This window comes from Hemicordylus capensis, chromosome 2 (genome assembly GCF_027244095.1).
Source record: "Hemicordylus capensis ecotype Gifberg chromosome 2, rHemCap1.1.pri, whole genome shotgun sequence".
Classification (NCBI taxonomy): Eukaryota; Metazoa; Chordata; class Lepidosauria; order Squamata; family Cordylidae; genus Hemicordylus; species Hemicordylus capensis.
The window spans coordinates 326,708,917-326,727,893 of NC_069658.1; positions in this window are offsets into that span (position 1 = coordinate 326,708,917).

Here is an 18,977-nt window from a genome sequence, read left to right on the forward strand (position 1 = left end):
GACCATTAGACAATGAGGGAGTGAAAGGGAGGTTACAGAGAAGCGAAATGAGTTCTTTGCGTTCTTCTTCATGGCAGATGATACTGAGCATATACCTGTTCCTGAACCAGGCTTTTCAGGGATGGCGGCTAAAGAACCTAGTCAGATAGAAGTGACAAGAGATGATGATCTAAACTGTCTGGAAAAACGGAAAACTAGCAAATCACCAGGGCCGGATGGCATCCATCCAAGAGTCCTCAAAGAACTCAAATGTGAAATTGCCGACCTTGCTAAAATATATAACTTATCCCTGCAATCAGGCTCTGTGCCGGAGGACTGGAAAGTAGCAAATGTACCACAGATTTTCAAAAAGGGATCCAGGGGCAATCTGGGAAAATACAGGCCGGTTAGCTTAACATCCGTTCCAGGCAAATTGATGGAAAGCAAGATAAAGTTTTATCCTCAAGGATAAAATTGTAAAGCACATAGCAGAACATGCCCTACTGGTAAAGAATCAGCATAGCTTCTGCAAAGGGAAATCTTGCCTTACAAACCTTTTGGAGTTCTTTGAGAGTGCCAACAAGTGTGTGGATCAAGGTGATCCAGTTGACATAGTGTACCTGGACTTCCAAAAAGCTTTTGACAAAGTTCCTCATCAAAGACTCCTGAGGAAACTTAGCAGTCATGGGATAAAGGGACAAGTACATGTGTGGATTGCTAACTGGTTGAAGGACAGGAAACAGAGGGTAGGTATAAATGGAGAGTTTTCACAATGGAAGTAAGTAAGAAGTGGGGTCCCCCAGGGATCTGTACTGGGACCGGTGCTTTTTAATTTATTCATAAATGATTTAGAAGCAGGGGTAACCAGTGAGGTGGCCAAATTTGCTGATGATACCAAACTTTTTCAGGTAGTGAAATCCAAAACAGATTGTGAGGAGCTCTAAAAGTATCTCTCCAAACTGGGTGATTGGGTGACAAAATGGCAAATGTGGTTCAGTGCTGGCAAGTGTAAAGTGATGCACATTGGGACAAAAAGCCCCAACTTCAAGTATACACTTATGGGTTCTCAGCTGTTGGTGACTGACCAGGAGAGGGATCTTGGGGTTGCGGTGGACAGCTTGTTGAAAGTGTTGACTCAATGTGCGGCAGCTGTGAAAAAGGTCAATTCCATGCTAGGGATCATTAGGAAGGGGATTGGAAATAAAACTGCTAATATTATAATGCCCTTATACAAAACTATGTTGCTGCCTGGAGTACTTGGAGTACTGTGTACAATTCTGGTCACCACATCTAAAGAAGGACATTGTAGAACTGGAAAAGGTGCAGAAGAGGGCAACCAAGATGATCAGGGGTCTAGAGCACCTTCCTTATGAGGCAAGGCTACAACACCTGGGGCTTTTTAGTTTAGAAAAAAGATGACTGCGGAGAGACATGATAGAGGTCTATAAAATCATGCATTGTGTGGAGAAAGTGGATAGAGAGAAATTCTTCTCCCTCTCCCATAACACTGGAACACTGGAACCAAAGCTAGGACCAATACACAGAAGTACTTTTTCACATAACGCATAACCAACTTGTGGAATTCTCTGCCACAAGATGTGGTGACAGCCAACAACATGGATGGCTTTAAGATGGGCTTAGATAACTTCAGGCGGGAGAGGTCTATCAACAGCCACTAGTCAGAGAGCTAGAGGCCACCTCCAGCCTCAAAGGCAGGATGCCTCTGAGTACCAGTTGCAGAGGAGTAACAGCAGGAGAGAGGGCACGCCCTCAACTCCTGCCTGTAGGCTTCCAGCAGCATCTGGTGGGCCACTGTGTGAAAGAAACAGGATGCTTGACTAGATGGGCCTTGGGCCTGATCCAGCAGGGCTGTTCTTACATTCTATATTTAACCTAGATAGGAAGTAGATGCACGGGGATAAGCGGGGCAACCATACGTTCCTGAGGCTCAGGGATGCCGCACAGAGCCTGGCTCTAACCAAGGTTTTGTGTGTCGTCTGGTAACTTGTTTCAATTCAATAAATGAAACTGAAGACTAGAGTGTCACTTTCTCCCAGTTTCTTGCTTTGTCCAAAATACTGACTAGCAATATAGTGGGGCAGCGAAATGGATGGTATTGTATACTTTGGTGTACAAAGCATGTGATTTGGCAGAAATGTTGTCAGATATGATAGAGAGCCAGCGTGGTGTAGTGGTTAGAGTGCTGGACTAGGACCGGGGAGACCCAAGTTCAAATCCCCATTCAGCCAGGATACTAGCTGGGTGACTCTGGGCCAGTCACTTCTCTCTCAGCATAACCTACTTCACAGGGTTGTTGTGAGGAGAAACCTAAGTATGTAGTACATCACTCTGGGCTCCTTGGAGGAAGAGCGGGATACAAAATGTAAACTAATAATAATAATAATAATAATAATAATAATAATTAATAATTAATAAATATGTGTAGCTTTAGAAAGTAGGGGTGGGCACCCCCAACATTCAGTATGGCAGCTAACAATCCAAAATTCAATATGAAGACCAATAAAGTGGTCTTGACTGCAGTGGATTGCATAGCTGTTCATGCTTGGATTAGAAAGCAATCATATGTCTCTCCCCCACCCCACCATTAATCCCTTAAGTTAACTTTGCCATTTAAGTACTTTGTTTAATTATGCTAATAGGTCTGCTCATAACCAGTCAGTTGAACTGCATGGTAACATAAGTATTGTTAATGATGGTTAAGATCTATGAGCTCAATTTCTTCAGAAACGTTTCTGTTACAAATTCTGATGCTCCTTTCCATCAAATAAAATGTATTCTATACAATCTGAACGGTTTTTTTTTCAATTTTACATAACTATTTGAATGCTAAAGATTTTCAGCATTTAATAATGTGACACCATATTTTTAGCTACAGTGTTTAGCCACCATATTGGATTTGTAGCCTGAAGTTACTTTCTAAAACCATATGCAGCTGCCAACATTTCTGCCAAATCTCAGGTCTGTATCACTATGAATCTGATGATTTTTAACATTTAGTATCGTGTGACCATATTTCTGTTTAGCCACCATATTGTATTCTTGGGGTGCCAAACATTAGTTTCTAAAACCACACATCTGCCAAACATCAGGCCTTTATCTATAATTGGATTGATTCTGGTGAGCTCAAATATTCAATATTGTGATGCCATATTGAATTTTGGATTTTTAGCTACCTTAATGAATTTTGGGAGTGCCCACCTATACTTTCTAAAGCCACACATATCTGACATCATTTCTGCCAAATCACATGCTTTGTAGACCAAAGTGCACAATTCAGCTTATTTTCCCCCATTTAATCACTCCACTAATATAACCATAATTCTTAAGGCAAATTTGTCACAGTTGCTGATCATTGTTTTGGAGTGTACCTAGGGTGAATGTTCATCGACCACTCAAGTTTGCACATGGCAAGTGAATCAGCTGCATGCACTTCCATGTCAGAAAAAGAACATTCTTGCCCTCTTCCAGCAAACTTCTTCCATGGGCATGAATGACAGAACTGATTTAGCTTTATAGATTTATATAGGAAGCTATCTTATACTGAGCCAAGCCATTGGTCCATCTAGCTCAGTATTGCCTACACTGACCAGCAGCATCTCTCCAGAGTTTCAGATGGATATTTCCTAGCCCTGTGTGGAGATGCCAAGGCTTGAGCTCTGCATGTGAAGAAGATGCTCTTCCACTAAGCTATGGTCCTTTCCCCATTTGTAAAGGTGGAGTACAAAGTGGATGAGAGCAGTAGGATTAACACTCTACACATCATGGGAGAAAAGAACTAGCAGCCAACAAACTCCCCAGAAGGCAATTAGCTCATCTCACAAAATCAAAGAGAGTCAATAGAATTAGTAGCTTTTATGCTACTGGCTGCTGTGTTCAGAATGCTGTTCTCTTCTGGATGCTTGCGTACGGAGAGATAATGGCCTAGTTCTCACTGAGATAGTAAGCCTGTGTTTGGACTGTGACCACTTCATTCTGCAGATGGAGGCTCATATGTTTTCAGTGCTCCTCAGTACAAAAGCATTCCTGCATGCCAGGAAGAAGGCAAGGCTAGAACCTTGCTTGCTGACATCTAGTTTTCAGTGTGAACAGAATGTTTTATCTAGAGGATTATCCAGGCATGTGAGACACCACCTGAATTCTGAAGTGATACAGCCCCAACACAGATTTACAGTCTCTGTGGGAAACTAGGACCTTGACATAGCTCAGAGAAGGAGCACCCTTAAGGGCAGGGCAGAAGGGAGGAGTGAAAAGAGGAGATCCATGCAGAAAAAAATGCAAGGATGGACGTGTACATGGATCTGTTTTCAGGCAAGCGTTTGTAATTTTTGTTTGCTTTGAAACTATGAATATCCATAGGAAATAGGGACAGTTTCAGCACTGGAATAATTTAAAGCTAGATTGAAACAGCATTTAAAATATACCATAAGAACAATCCTGTGCTAACAAAAGGTCGGAGATTAGGCAGGATTTAGCAGAATTGTTCTTTCTTCAACTTTTATGTCCTTGCTGCCAAGAGGATTAAGGCAAAGAATGGCAGAATGTCCACTGCCCAGGGTTTTCCATGAAAGCTCGGAACAGCAGAGAAGTGTGTGATTTGAAACATAGACCTGAAAAAGGTGACCCTGGATTAGGGTTGAGAGGCACAGATTGAACCTTTGTAGGTTGCATTTCTTTCTAAGCTTGGAATAGCCCCAGTGGGCATCAGTGGAGCTGTCTATCGGAGCAGTTCAGAGCTAGAAAAGCACAGTGAAATAGTTTAGGGCTAAAGGATAGTGATGAAACTGTTGAGGGTGCATTGCAGAGGGGCTGTTTCAGGAATCCAAGTAGACTCCCTTGTAAACAGAAGTTTGCTCAGGTCCTACTTTTGCTCTTTCTGTAGCCAATGTGGCTGTTTTCAGTCTAAATAGAAAATTGATTTGAAAACCACACCAAAGAGCTCAGCCTGTGTGTGTGTGATGCGTGTGTGATGTGTGTGTGTGAGAGAGGCCCTCCCTGCTTGGAGTCTGGTCTCCAAGCCTGGGCTAGGCAGCTAGGATCATTGGCGTGAATGCCTGGTACCACACCAAGCGTGAGAATTATTTCTGGCTTGCTTCCAACCCTGCTTAAAGAGAATTTCCTGATAGATAATTTGAAGGCTAGGTACTTTACAGTGCTTGTACTTAACCCCTCACATGTGCTTATTAATAATATCTGGCTCCTTTCATAAGCTGGGACTGCTCAGCCCACCACATTCTTCCATCTCTCTCCCCCTCACCCTCACCTTTTTCTTGTTACTTCCCGAGTTTCCTGTAGGCGATTGGCCACAGTGGAGCCTGCCTGAGGGAGTACTAACAGCAACATCTTCTATGACATGCTTGGCCAGAGAGCCAGTGTGATGCCTAAAGTTTGGAAATGAGCAGCCCGGGTTCAAATCTAACCAGGTGGCTTTGGGCAAACGAAATGCTTGACTAACAATCAGAAGGTTGTTGGTTCGAATCCCCACTGGTACTATATTGGGCAGCAGCATATATAGGAAGATGCTGAAAGGCATCATCTCATACTGCATGGGATGAGGCAATGGTAAACCCCTCCTGTATTCTACCAAAGAAAACTACAGGGCTCTGTGGGTGCCAGGAGTTGAAATCCACTTGACGGCACACTTTACCTTACAAATAATAGTAAAAACTGCATGTGTGCCAGCATCAGATTGGCTCTAGTTCCATGGATTCGTTTGTGATGGTGCTGAGTGCCAATAGCAGGGATGGGGATGTCTATACTTGGGCTGCTTTGGGCTGCTCTACTACAATGAATATGACAAATATTTGAACACCGCTTTTCAACAAAAGCTCCCAAAGTGGTTTACGTAGATATAAATAAATAAAATGGCTCCCTGTCCCCAAAGGGCATACACTCTTCCAAACAACAACATAAGATAGACACCAACAACAGCCACTGGAGGGCTGCTGTGCTGGGGGTGGGTAGGGCAGTTGCTCTCCCTGCTCTGTCCTTGAGGGGTCTACGAAGAACTCTGCTTTTCTTCTGCTAGAAGCAGAATTTGATTTCTAAAGTCACAGGTGTTGGTGGTGGTACTCATACCTCATACCTCCTCATACCTCATGCCTCCTCCACGTTATACCTCATACCTCATATACCTCATACCTCCATACACGTTATACCTCCATACCTCATACCTCCTCATACCTCATACCTCCTCCACGTACTCATACCTCCTCCACGTTATCCCATCTGACCTAGAAATCTTTCCTCCCTGGCATGTGGGAGCTAGTTGAGGTTACTCAGTGATATTGGGAGGAATCAAATAGTTTATTTCAGTCCAGAGACCATAACAAAGCAAAACAGTTAAAACAATGAACCTAAATCAAAACAGCAGAATCTAGTCTAACTGTAAAATACGTGTCCCATAAATTTTGCAGAGTTAACGCAGGAATGGGAGGAATCACTGACTCTATACACATTCAAAGGGACTCTTCTCTGTGTTATTACTTCCTATGCCCAGAGTCTGAGCCCTGGTGTTGAATGCAGCTTCTGATAATCTTTCTCTGTTTAAATCCTCCTAGTCAAATATGTTCCGTCCCTGCTTTTTATGGGATATAGAATCCAGAGAAGATAGATTGGATTACAGAGGGGAATGATGACACCTTCTCCCTCACAGCCTCCATCAATATTATCACATTTGATTGGCAAATATGTCTGTAACTCAGTTTCGGATCACCTAGTGGACTCTCTGGTTTGTGTATATGTGATGAACTGGCGCTGGAGGGACTAATGCGCTGTACTTCTATGCAAATGTGGTTGGAACCTTGCTGGGCTGCCAGTCAAAAGAATCCATTGGTGAGGATGGAGTGGACAGAAGAAAAAAGGTCAGATGAGAGTTAGTTTGTTTTGGGTCTGGTTGGGACAGTCTCAAAGAGGAAATGTTCTGTGTGACTCAGGGAGCCCTTTCTTATGATCGGTGAGAAAAGGCTTGAATGGGCCGGGGAAGGAAGCCTTGAAGAGCTTACCTCCCACACAGATGATCTCCTGGACTTTTCTGGGAGGGCGGATTGCCCACCCAGATGATTGCCCACTGCCTCTGCCAGAGGGTTGGCCAGGATGCATTGCCCTGGCCCCAAGAACTCCCACAATGCACTGCACAAGTGCATGGTGCATTACGGAGATTCCCCCAGCAACAGGCAGCCGCCTGTCAGTGATGTAGCATTGGCTGCTGCCACATGATTAACAAAACGGGGCTAAGGGCGCACTTCAGGGGCGAAGCAAGGTTGGAGTGGGCCCAGAGACAAGATTTTAAAATGGGCCCCCCCTCTCACTGAAGCTCAGCCCATGAAGTAAATAAATCTTAAATGAGGCTGAATAGTGGTAACAAAAAGCATAGTTAAATGTATATATAACCTATGTGCCACAATGGAACATCATCTTAAATTATTTTTAAAAATGTAGATGATGCAAGTCGTTTAATGGTACCAGAGAAAGACATGCTGTTCTGGTAGCAACAGGTCTTAACACTCACATCAATTTTGGAGGATGAATACAACTGGAAGAAGCCCGGGCGGGTGCGTGGCTGGGGAAGTCAGTCATGTGACTTGCCTCTGGAGGGCCCTCCAAGGCAGTGGGCCCCCAGACAACTGTCTCCCCTTGCCCTATTATAGTTACGCCCCTGGCACACTTGCTCCCTTAACCTTGTTCAAGCGGGTGGCTGCCCTCAGGCACTGCTGGGACTGGGTGCAATCCCGCTAGACCAGGCTCGGCTTCCTTAGCTCATATGCAGGTTTTGCCTGGATGTGAGAACAGCCTCAAAGAATAAGATGTCCTGAAATAAGGGCTGGGCTTCAGTGAAAGCACTTGGACTGTCATTCAAAGGTTAAGGAGTACCTTGCAACAAAGTAAAGTGTAACCTTGTAACACCAAATACAATACCTGCCTAGAGCCTTGTTGAGATTTAAAACAAAACAAAACAAAACACGTTCAGAAACTTCAGTCTGAAATAAATTTTATTCTTGTTCATTTGTTTTGAACCTCTAGTCTATGTGAGTTCTGTCACTTCCCTACTCATGCCAAGCAAAGCTACATGAGAGACTGAAATGAGTCTAAGGTAATATAGAGGCTTTACAGTTAGTTTCCACCCACCCCCTTTCCTGGTGGCAGCGTGTGTAAAAGTTCAGTAAACCCAAAGAAACTCCTACAAGTTAAATTATCCTCAAAACGCAGCATCCTAAACCACCACCCTAAACCCCACAGTGTATTTGCTTGGTCGATGGGGACTGGAGCACATTCAAATCACCTCTAATTTCAGCCATACCTAAGATGCTGCCTGGCTTTGGGCCAGCCCGGCAGGGATTGTGGCAGTGAAAGAGTCAATTTAACCTTTAGGGCAAATCTTGTGTTCAGCGATGAATGCTCTCTCCTGAAAGCAAGAATGGATTCTCCACTCCAGCTTCCATAATCTTTATGAACCTCTTAAAAAAAAATAGAGGTGCGTCAAAGAGTGTAAGTTGTTAAATCAGTGCAAATTATCTTTGATATGGGAAGATTATGACAAAGACCATTTCACACATGGTGATTGCTAGATTTGTAATGCTTGGCACATATGGAGGAAATAGATGTGCTCATCACATTCTATAGGGTACAATTAATTTTCTTACACAGAAGTTATATCTAAATAGGAAAATCATCTTGAGTGAAATTGAACCTAAGTCATATTATCTAGTCCTAAGAATTGTGCTGAACTGTTTGACTTCATAACATCTTTTAGAAACATGTCCCATAGTTAAGAAAGCCTTTTTTCTATAGTCTTCAAATTATATTGGCCTGTACATGTTTCTGTGTATAAAAGGGGACTGCTTTTAATAGGGAAAGTGTAAGTGCTCTCAATAGGGAACTGTTTCTATTCCTTGGTTTCTTTCTTTGCTGTTATTATGTCTCCTGTTATTGTTTGCCAATTAAGCAGACAGCCATGCTCTTTCCAGTTCCTCTTCACATTCAGTTTTACCCTGACCTCCGAGTTCATGGCCCACCTTTAGACTTTTTCTGGTATTGTGGTAGAAGTGGGTTGTTAATTATTTGTAATTAACAAATTATTTGCAATGAACAAATGCTTTACAATTACAAATGAAGATTTTGGTCATTATCAAAATTGAGCTCTTGCAGTCGGAGTGCAAGGAAGAAAGGTGCTTTTGTCTTAATTCAGTGGCAGCCTAGGTCATTAGGAAAATGATTAAAACTGCCATGAAAATTGGCAGATTGGAGTGATCAAAATGTAGGTTTGCTTTTACATATGGGACCTAGCATATGGAATTAGAGAAAGATATTTTCCTTGGGTCATACTTGCTGGTGACCCTGCTGTGTGCTTTTCTCCTTGTTTTGTGTGAACAGTAGTCTTGCTTGATCCATAGTGTATTTGATAAAATATATTACTTGTCTTTCAATGCGTTTGGAGCAGTGTACCCTGGTGTCTTTTACCATTTGGAGACAGGATTATTATTCCTGAATTGGAACTGGCACTTTTTAACATTCTTGAATGATCTGGAGACATGAATGAATCTTGAGACAGTCAAATATCTAGATGACACTGAAATATTCAGAGTATTTAAATCCAAAGTAGTATGTGAAAAGACCTAGAGGCATGGGCCTCTGAAGGGGCCAGTCACACCCCCTGAGTTGAGCTGATATTAGCATTGGAAACACAACCTGTTGTGAGTTGATTTCTATTTAAGTACTTTGTATGTGTTTATTTCGCCCCCTTGCCTGGAGAAAGTCCTGTGCCTGCCCATGCCTAGAAGGATCTAACCAAATTGGGTGACTGGCAGCCATAATGGGAGCTGAGATTCAAAAGGAGTAAATGTGAAGTAAGGCACACGTGCTGACAGACCGCGAACTGCATGCAAGTACTTGGGAAGGAGATCATAGTGGTTACATGGTGAGATTACGTAAATTGTAGCTGCTTGATCTTTAGTAATCCAGGTGAAAATTAGAAAGATGGGGTTGCCATGGATCCAGGGACTCACTTAGTTGAGCCAACACACATATTTCACATAGTGAAAAGTTCTGGGATGATTTTAACAGAAAAAAATTAGACTCAGAAGGCTGAATGTAGTGAGTCTGAGGTTACTGTAGCATGCAGTAACTTTTAGTTGATTGGTTTTATGAAGGATACATATATCATTTCTGTAAGGAAGTAGTCCTTTGTTCAGCCCAAAGAAGCCTTTAAGTTTCATATAAGAACTTCCCTCAATTTTAAAAAGCCATTTCAATCTGGCATTTTCTCTCTCTTGTATTCCTTGTCTTGCACCAGCCTGTTCTGCATCAGGTGACCTCCTCCATGTATTTCGGTAGGTCAGGAAAGACTCAAGTGTTGTTAAGTACCTAAACCATCATGCCAATGGATGCTCCTGTTGTCTAAGGTCATGCCACAATCAGCGAGAAACATTAAGCTTTTGAATTCAGTGTCTGAGCAATTGGATCCTAGGATGTCTGCTCAAATCCAGGAAGAAGGTTTTAATTAACAACTGGATGTGCACTTGTAATGGGCAGCCAGCCAGCACTGATAGAGTTAACTGGGGGGAAAAACAGTTGACCTTTATTAACAGACTGGAGATCCTAGGTCATGACCCAATTGGTTAACCAGTTGGGCGGGATTAAAGGCCTCCTGAGGGGCTTCTGGGAAGAAGAAAGGTGTGCCCAGCTGAGAGAGGAACAATGGAGTCTTGCCAAGTCCACTAGATCCTTTTCAATCTGGCTTCCATCCTGGATATGGAACTGAAACTGCTTTGGTCACTCTAGTGGATGACTTATGCCAGGAGCTAGACAGGGGGAGTGCGTTGATTCTGCTGGACATCTCAGCCATGTTCGATACCATCGACCATGGTATCCTTCTGGACCGCCTCTCATGTTTAGGGATTGGAAGCAGTTTTGGAGTGGTTTTGGTCTTTTCTTGGGGGAAGGGTCCAGAAGGTGGTGTAGGGAGGCTACTGCTTGGCTCCAAGGCCATTGGCCTGTGGTGTCCCGCAGGGTTCAGTTTTGTCCCCCATGCTGTTTAATATCTACATGAACCCATTGGGAGAGGTCATCTAGGGACCTGGACTGAGTTCTCAGCTATATGCAAATGACATTCAGCTCTACCTCTCCTTGTCACCTGATGCAAAGGAAGCAGTGGGTGTCATGAATTGGGGGGCTGGAGGCAGTGATGGGTTGGATGTGGGCTAACAAACTTAGATTGAATCCAGGCAAGACAGAGGTACTGTTGGTCAGTAGGAGAGCCAATCATGTTGAGGAGATTCTATTGGTTCTGGATAGGGCTGCATTCCCCTTGAAAGAGCAAGTGCACAGCTTGGGGGTACTGCTGGACCTGGCTCTGTTTTTGTAAGCTCAGGTGGAGATGGTGGCCAGGGGAGGGAGGCTCTCCTGTTGTGTACATCACATGGGACAGGGCCTTCTCAGTCATTTCCCCCAGACTTTGGAATGCTCTTGCAGTGAGTCTCCTCTCCCCAGTCTCCATCACAGTTTTTAGAAAGCAAGTAAAATCTTGGCTTTTTACTCAAGCTTTTAAAAGAGTGTTTTGTTGGCTGCTGCTTTGTATCTTATGGTTATATTGTACATGGTTTTTAAACTTTTAGATTTGTATTTTTATATTTCATTTTAATTTCTTATTGTGTAGTTTTTATGCTTTTATATTTTTGAATGTTTTGTAAACTGCCTTGAGATTATTTTAATGAAAGGCGGTATAGAAATTTATAAATAAATAAGTCAATCAGTCCGCACAGGGTGAGTTTGGCAAGTCCCTGAAGGCCAGAGATTGCAGGGAGTTGTCATGGCTCAGACTTCTGACTCAGAAGAGTCAGAGCAGGAGAATTCACCTGCTAGTGAGGGCTCAGAGGCACAGCAAGAGGATTTGGCAGGGAGACCAGACTCTGGAGCTGAGGATTCGCAACAGCTGCCAGACATGATTTCTGATGGGGAGGAGCCTGGGATTTCACCTGTCTTGAGAAGGCATCTCGAGAGGCAAGCTCAGTGGGAGTCATGCAGGTGCAGGAGATCACAAGAGAGGAAGCCGAAGTGCTGACTCAGGGAAGCCTGATTGGCTGCTGGTTCTCTTGAGCCATATATATTTAGCAGTCTCTCAGTTGCTCAGATGCTGTTTGCAACTTTTGCTGGCCACAGAAAGTGTGCTATTTAAATTCCAGACTTTCCCAAGTTTCAGTTTGCCTTGTTTATGCTTTCCTGCTTTGTTCTGTTAATTCCTTGTTCTGGTGTCCTTCACTCATTTCATTCCTTGCTTTGTGTTTTCTTTTCACTTATTACTCAGTTATTGTTGGGGGGGTGGTACCTAGTTCAGTTCAAGGGACTTAATTCATTTACTATTTTCTTTGTGAGCCTTTTCTTTTCCTTCTTGCAGTTTCGCTGCTGCTTTCTGTTATCTCACGGAGTGCTGAAGGGGGTTGTAAATCCTGTTGGGTTCGCCGAGCTAACAGATTTATGACAGGAGTTGATCTCACCTAAGTCTTGGTGAGGTCCAAGGGAAGGAGGCCAAGGCATATGGCTTCAGAAGTTTAGCTTAGGAGAAAGTGTAAGACTTGCGTAAGACTTGCATTAGAAGTTATTTTCCTTTGTGTGTGTTGCTTTGTATACCCAAGTACCTTCTTCTTGTAACTGACTATCTTCAACCCTAACCTAGGGACTGATTACTTTAAGTGCTGCCTGAGAACATCTGGGCCTTTTGAATACTCTTGTAACCACTAAGCTAATATTATTTTCAACAGCTGCACATGAAATCCTGAACTGGCTTATTCTTTTTTTCCAGAATAATAAATCAACAAATTGTTTTCTGTGTAGTGGTACCCCATCTTTATATTTGCCTGCTAGAAAAGTAAAGATGGGATGGGAAGTTTTAGCATTCCTATTCCTGTCAGAGGTAACTCTGTTCACCAAGGAGTGCTTGGTGGCAGCAAGGCAATCTACCAGAGATTCTTTTCTTTTCAAAAAATTTTAAACCCAGTCTGCTCTCCAGGTAACAGGGAGGGGTGACTCAGCAATAATTCCTCCCATGTGAGCTGGCTGGCTGGGTCTGTTTGCTACAGCACCTCTTTCCATACTAGACAGTAATCCCTATAAAGACAAAAGTCAGCCTTTTTTGTGTAGTTGGTGGTTAGGAGAGATGGACTCTTGGGGTGGCCGATTCCAGAATATTACCTACTACTACTACTTCTGTGTTAGTTTAGCTTTGTTAGCTGAGTCTATTCTGCATGACTCCTAGGAGCATACAGAGTTCACCATGATGCAAGCTTTTGTTTTCCGAACTGCAGCTTAAGACCCACTGAGCCTCCTGTCTAACACCAGGAGGAAGGGTACCTCTCTTATGCATTTTGACTGTTTTGCCTTGTTTGTATGTAATCTGTCCCACTTCTTATATTTACTTAAATAAATTAGATTTTGATTGTTTTCAACTTGATCTGGGCTGGAAACATGCTCCATTCTGTCTCCCCACATGCCTGCTCTGGCTTACACACTCTTTAAAAGATTTTGAGGCATTTTGCTATGTTTTGAGTTCATTCTGGTTCTAGAGAGAGAACAGGGAAGATTTTGAGGTTATTTGTCACATAGGAAACTGGTGGCAGCTCTGCTGAGGATTTTAACAAACTTGGGGGAGGCTCAGGAGCCTTAGTTGAGGGCAGGAAAATTTCCCAAGTTTGCCAAAATTTCCATTGATAAAAGTACCACTGAAATGGATTGAAAACACCCATTTTTGTAGCTGTCCTTTCTGTGTGTGCATTCTGCATCTTTTTGCAGCTGTTTTCAATCCTTTTTTGGGTTGTTTAAATATCTTTCACAACTTTCTTTGGCCTGAGCTGTAGAGGCTCACAGGCTTGACCCCCTGTCTGATATTCCCCAGATGCTGCAGAATAAAAGGCGACAGTTCCAGCTAAATGACTTGCTTCCAGACAGCAAATAAGCTCCAAAGAGTGGAACAAGAGAAAGTTGTTTGGATGAAGGGGACTGGAAGTCGGATAACATGTATATTTTGCCTCCAGGGGCCAAATGACACATTAGGATGGAGATCTGTGACTGGATGGTTCACCCACATGTTTCCTTTTCTAATGGACTGCAGACACAATGTACCTGCCAATTTTACTGGAGTAAAAGCATGGTGGAAGGAGTTGTTTTGTCCTCCTGATCACTCCCTACCCAGGTTACTGTTTGCCCTATGAAGGAAAGACTATAGATGCCTATAGTTACTATCAGTATTTAAACAAACCAGAGTCAACAATGGACTTTAAAAGTGGCTGTTTGAGACCCAGTAACGGATGGGAAATGAGCGTCATTAACCCATGCCAATAAATGCCTCCACTGCTTCTGCTTCAGGTGAAGTGCTAGAAGAAGATAGGAGACTGTGTTGTATTTCATACCTACAGATAAGCATTTGCATTGAAGGCTAATGGTAGAAAGCTCCAAGACAATTGCACGAATCTAGTATTGCCCACTTGAAGAGGGTGGTTGGAGGAGTGAATGTTGACCAACATACTAATCAGAGAAGAGGTGGTGGTGGGGATTATTTGGCAGCAAAGCCACTGCCCTGACTTCCATCAGATCTCATTAGTGTGCTCACTTGCTGGGAATGTCACTGGCTGAGAATAATGGAGTTGGCACATTCCCGAAACTCACTCCTCGCCTCCCGTTGCTCCCCTGCTCTCTTGGCATGGTCTCTGCCCCACTCAGCCTTTCATGTTGGGGGAGGGGACATCTGGGCCCAAGCAACAGCAGAAGAGGGGAAAGGCCTGATATAGAAAAGCCTGATAGAGGCAACAAAGACAAATAGTGAGGTAGGGGATGCTGAAGTAGATGACTGAGACACGCCTGCCCTAGTGAAGTGGTGCTTGAGGGATGAGGAATCTTTCACAGGGTCTGTGAGCAGCAGGCTTCTTTCTGAGTTTGGAGGGATGTGATAATTTAATAAATGCAACATTAGAATATTATTCTTAAAACATACATATCAAGAGAGAGAAATAAGAACAGAGCATACATTATAGTAATTAAGATTAATAAGGACAAGGACAAGGTAATGAGAAGAAAAAAGAGAGAGAGAATTTGTAATAATAAATTGCAAACTTATGAATCCACATCTAACATCAATTTGAATTGTGACTTCTAACCACTAGTGTTAAGTGTCCTTTCAAGATCCTTTTCTATTTCAGCATTTGAAGTATCTATGGGCAAATTTGTGTGGTAGGGGGAAAAAAATAAACCATTGGCATAGGGAGAGAACAGAGGGTCTTCTCAGTCCTTTGTATACAAAGAACTGAAGAACTAAGCCCAGTTCAAACTTGGCAGGCAATTTTCTTAAGACCTTTGATTTGGCAAACCTATGATCTGTGAACCTGCCCCAAATGTTGTTTCTTCAAAATGGTTCTTTCATTTTTCTTTGTATTATTATGTTCAAGTGGGCAATTAACTTAAGAGATAAAGCTGATCTCTTTTAGTGGCAAGTGTTAGCCCTTTAATATATATCATTGCCATAATATCATATGCCAACTTTGTGTAAAGTGATGCTGTTTAGTTTTCCATCTCAAGGATCCAGGTTCATGCCTTCTTCTGCACGATCCCCACCGTACATTAAGATCATTGAGAGAAGTCCATCTCTGTATGCCGCTGGCTCATCTGGTGGTGACTCAGCAACAGGCCTTCCCTGTGGTTGCTCCTAGGCTGTGGAATGCACTTCCTATAGACATTTGTGGTTTAGCATCTTTGCCAGCCTTCAAAAGAGCCCTTAAGACACACTTTTTCAGCCAGGCTTTTAGTAATCTCTGAATGTTTCAAATTTTATATTGCTGTTTTTCCCCCCTCCCCCACCCCCTTATGTTTATTTTTGTGAACCACCTAGAGCCTTTGGAGTCAAGCCATATATAAAATAAATACATAAATAAAAAGTATTGTAAGGAGGAAATCCTTTGGCCCCACCCCCAGCGCAACATGAAACATAGTCCTTCCCATCTGATAATATAGGTAATCATAGAAAAGCATCAATGGAGGCTATTATTATTCAATGCAGGATTTGGATATGGTTGCCTTTTGCCCCTTCATCCATCTTCACACCTATTTCTTCCCCACTTGATGTCACTTATACTAATACATCTCTCAGAGCAACCATGTGTGACTTTATGCCTACCAGTGACACCAAAACCAGCCCAACGTAGGTATCAATCAGATGCCCAAGTACCACGTAATGCATTCACCATAACATTTCAAATGCAACCTGTTAGCACCTACCAAATATTTATTGTTCTATAAGTTATCAACCATGGGCAGACTGGGTTGTGTTGGCAGCATGGGTGGGAACAGGAAACCCCTGCTTACTTTACCTTTCTGGAAATAGTGTTGCCCCTTCTACCACTGGGAGTTTGTGTTGATGTGCACATATGTGGGTGGTTACAAACTAAAGGTAAGTTGGGATGTGCATATGATTGCATATGGGTAAGCATCTTCTCCACCTTCAATTAAGTCTAGATATAGTGCTCCTAAAGCCAGTCATACTGTCCTGTTTACTGGTTAATTGCTTAGTGACTCACACAGTCCACTCCTGTCAATTTTTCCACGTTATGCTATCCTGTTCCAGATCAGAGCCAATGGCTGAGTCAGTCTTCACTGAGGCAGGGATCTAGATGCTGATGGGGTTCCAGGAGGTATGCAGACCTTGGAAAGATTTCAGAGAAGCATGGTAGCTAAACAGGTCAGGATTGGAGAGCTGGTCTTGTGGTAGCAAGCATGACCTGTCCCCTTAGCTAAGCAGGGTCCACCCTGGTTGCATATGAAAGGGAGACTAGAAGTGTGAGCACTGCAAGATATTCCCCTCAGGGGATGGAGCTGCTCTGGGAAGAGCAGACGGTTCCAAGTTTCTTCCCTGGCTTTTCCAAGATAGGGCTGAGAGAGATTCCTGCCTGCAACCTTGGAGAAGCCACTGCCAGTCTGTGCAGACAATACTGAGCTAGATAGACCAATGGTCCGACTCAGTATATGGCAGCTTCCTATGTTCCTGTGTTTCTATGACCTTGGATAGCTCCAAGCAGTAAAATAAGATGGCTGGGCACAGCAGGATAAAAGGGATGCTGCTCTAACAACAGATCCTTGGAGCTCTCACTGTTAGTTTATGTGGCTGTTGCCGAAGTAGACTGGATTGCCATCACCCCTTTCCCACAAAAGGCCTTGTCGCTGCAGGGCCCTTGCCTGATTTTGTAAGCATTGGCTCCAGCAGCACTGGTAGACCTCTAGCTGGACTGGCAGGGAGACTGCTGAGTCAGAGGGTGAAGGCAGGATCATGTCAAATAGTGGTGGGGTTGCTGGCTCTGGATACCCTGGTTCCACTTATGTGGGGAGTTCCGGCAGTGTGGGGGTCTGGATCATAGGGTGTTCCACCCTCTCTTATCTACCTTAATTGTCTGCCTCACCCCCAAATTATGGGGGGATGATATCCACCTATCTGTAGATGGGTGCTCACTGCTAAGTATTCTCTAGGCTATCTTGCTGGTAGAAGCATGCAAACACTCTCAGAATATGCCACCAACCCAGCAAGTGGCTGGGGAATTATTAGCTCAAATTTAGGGGGGAAGAGTGGAAAGTTCACCCCAGTGGGGCAAGGAGGAAAATTAACAGCATGTCCCAGATCTGGGGTCATGAGATACCCATGGAGGAATGTGCAATATGATAGGCTGTGACACATACCTGAGGATACCCAGAAATCTAAAACCAAATATATTGATTTAAAGCCATCTGAATGGGGCCACTTTTAAAAGACTTGCTTGTTATGATACTCTATTGAGCCCTGAAGACCACAGCCCAGTCTACACAATTCCTCCTGTCTGAAAAAGTTACTGACAGGGCAGAACACAGCAATGAAAAATAAAGTCTGACTTCGGCCCTGATTATCATAGACAGAGACTTGAAAGCAGAAGCTTCCAAGTTCTCTCCCTGGTACCTCCAGAGAGGGCTGGGAAAGACACCTGCCTGCAGCCTTGAAGAAGCCGCTGCCAGTCTGTGTAGACTGAGCTAGATGGACCAATGGTCTGATTTGGTAGAGTGCAGCTTCCTATGTTCCTATGGACTATGAAGATGCAGTAGTGGTAGTTATAGCGGTAGTTAATATGATTAATAAATAAATAGTAGTTAGATAGATAGATAGATGCACTCTCTTAAGAATGGGAAACTGAAGGCTGGACAGGGAAAATTCAAATAATCTGAGCCCCAGTCCCCCTGCTCATATGAATATGGGTTCACTAGCCTTTCATTGCAGTCAATAGAAAACCATGTTTATTTAAAAAGCACTCAGAACTTACTATACCTAGGCAACAACCAATGGAAGAAGTAGGTCAGTGACTGTTGTCTCCAAGGGCATAATGCAAAGATCAAGAAATTGTATCTTAGCCTGACTCCAGTGAATGAAGATTATAGATGTCTGGAGAGTACATAAAAACTACTTCCCTGTTTTCTGTGTTGGGAATATGCAATCTCATAATGAAATTTTAGAGGCAGAGAAGTGAGCAGACCTTTGCAAAGGGTAAAAGGAGCAGTTGCTGCTGTGGGTTAGATTGACTCAAACCATTGGGAGAGACGAGAATAGCATTGTTTATGTGAAACAAAGCTTGTTAACTGAACACCAGCATCACAGCACCAGCATGTAATGAGAAATATGTGGATGTTTTCAGAGGGTCAGGTTAAAGTTATGCAAAAGCTATCTGGGTGGAGGATTCAAGCTGCCATGCAAGGGGACAGGGAGATATCTGTAGCTAAGGGAAGGGGCTATGTTTGGATATTACAATGCACAAGCAATGTGAAGGGGCTCACGTAATATGCTCCATTACAATAGTTGTTGATGCCATATATAAAAAGCAGGAATAGTCCAATACTCACTCTTTGTGTAAAACTTTGGAGAACTTTTTGAAAATCTCTACTGCTTTGTAAATTCACATTTGGGTGTCTGTCCAGGTTCCCATTGATAA